General features: G+C 47.5%; 1 pseudogene; it reads left to right on the top strand.

Moving 5' to 3' along the window:
• The first annotated feature begins 599 nt into the window (after positions 1-599).
• On the top strand, positions 600-1,761 carry LOC102874548 (annotated as a pseudogene).
• Positions 1,762-2,242: the final 481 nt, after the last annotated feature.

Here is a 2,242-nt window from a genome sequence, read left to right as displayed (position 1 = left end):
CCCCACCCCAACCCATGAGCAAGCCAGCTTCAGGCCTCCTGCCAATGCCCATGGGCAGCAACTACTGGTGAGCCCACCCTCCACAGCCTAACCTGGTGCTGTCCATAGAGACCTGCTGAGAAAATGGCACTCAGGAGACTGATAAAAGAAAAATAAGGAACTGGCAACTGCCTACAGCAACACAGCAGAAGGTACCACTTACTTACCAAGAAGAAACCCTCATAATATCAAGGAAGCAGCAGTCAGGTTCAAATATTATGAGAAAGCAAACCAAACCTTCTAAAAAGGTAGACCAGATTGAAGGCTCAATGAATAGCCCAGAGACAAGAGAGCAGAAAAATGACATTGCCATGGAGTTTCAAATATTGGTACTAAAGAAATTACAAACGGTGGAATGAATGGTATGAAACCATAAGTAAAGAGGTATAAGAATTTAAAAAAAAAAATAGAGAGCCGAGAATGGGAGTTGAGTCTATCTTCTAACTGCACACCTGGCCACCTTTCCTCTCCTCTCTCCTCTCCTCTCTTCTCCTCTCCTCTCCTTGTTCTCGCGGCCTGCTTTCCCTCCAGCTTGCTTGCTGCCCAGAACACCTTCCATCATGGCCACCTCAGCAAGTTCCCACTTGAACAAAGGCATCAAGCAGACCCTGCTTCAGGGTGAGAAAGTCCAAGCCAGGTATATCTAAATCGATGGCACAGGAGAAGGATTGCACTGTAAGACCTGAGCCCTAGACAGTGAGCCCAAGAGTATAGAAGAGTTGCCTGAGTGGAATTTTGATGGCTCCAGTACTTTCCAGTCAGAAGGCTCTAACAGTGACATGTATCTCCTCCCTGCTGCCATGTTTTGGGATCCTTTCCACAAGAACTCCAACAAGCTGGTGTTCTGTGAAGTATTTAAGTACTACTGAAAGCCTGCAGAGACCAATTTAAGGCACACCTGTAAACAGATAATGGACATGGTGAGCAACCAACACCCCTGGTTTGGAATGGAGCAGGAAAACATGGTGAGCAACCAACACCCCTGGTTTGGAATGGAGCAGGAAAACCACCCTCATGGGGACAGACAGCCACCCCGTTTGTTGGCCTTCCAGTGGTTTCCCTGGACCCCAAGGTCCCTGTTACTGTGGTATGGGAGCAGATAAAGCTTACAGCAGGAACATTGTGGAGGTCCACTACCGGCTGTGTTTGTATGCTGGCATCAAGATTGAGAGGGACAAATGCAGAAGTTATGATTACCTGCTGGGAGTTCCAGATAGGCTCCTGTGAAGGAATTGACATGGGAGATCATCTCTGGGTGGCCTGTTTCATCCTGCACTGTGTGTATGTGAAGACTTTGGCGTTATAGCAACCTTTGACCCCAAGCCCATCCCTGGGAACTGGAACGGTGCTGGATGTCATACCAACGTTAGCACCAAGGCCATACGAGAAGAGAACAGTCTGAAGCACAGTGAGGAGTCCATCGAGAGACTAAGCAAGCAGCACCTCCACACCTATGATCCCAAAGGAGGCCTGGACAATGGTCAGCGCCCAAGTGGATCCCACAAAACCTCCAACATCAATGACTTTTCTGCCAGTGTGGCCAATCGTGGTACCAGCATCTGCATTCCTCGGACTGTTGGCCAGGAGAAGAAGGGTTACTTTGAAGACCACCGCCCCTGTGCCAACTGTGATCCCTACTCGGTGTCAGAAGCCCTCATCCGCACATGTCTTCTCCGTGAGACTGGTGACGAACCTTTCCAGTATAAAAACGAAATGGACTAGATCTCCAGTCATCAAAAGGCCCCTCTTCTTCATCCCACTCCGTTTTATCCTTTCTCCTACTTGTTCCTACTACCTGTAATTCGGAGGGCAAAATATGGAGGTCTTTTTTATTTCTCAGGCCCAGTTAATAACTTTTGCTTTTTGGGGGCGAGGATAGAGGGGTCAAGTTCTGAATCTTTTCATGGCCATCCCACACCTTTTCCCTGTCACTGAAGCTTTCTTGAAGACTGAGGAATAGTTCATTAGTGGGGAGGAGGTGCTCCCCAACATAACCACTGTTTCCATCTAATCAGATATGTTTGTGCAGCAGGCATAGCTATCCAGACAGAGCATATACGTTTGTGAAGGAAGGAAAGGAGGAATTTATTGAGGTAGCTTAAGTGGGAATTAAGCAACTTAATTCTGTGGCAAAGTTAGGATTTCCTAAGAGGAGGAAAGTAGGGATATGACTGGACATATCCCTGCCTTAAAAGATTCATAC

Source organism: Elephantulus edwardii, unplaced genomic scaffold (assembly GCF_000299155.1).
Source record: "Elephantulus edwardii isolate Elephantulus edwardi_28Jun2011 unplaced genomic scaffold, EleEdw1.0 scaffold00269, whole genome shotgun sequence".
NCBI classification, from domain to species: domain Eukaryota; kingdom Metazoa; phylum Chordata; class Mammalia; order Macroscelidea; family Macroscelididae; genus Elephantulus; species Elephantulus edwardii.
Note: the sequence above shows the minus strand (reverse complement) of the source record. Positions and strands in the feature narration are given on the sequence as shown.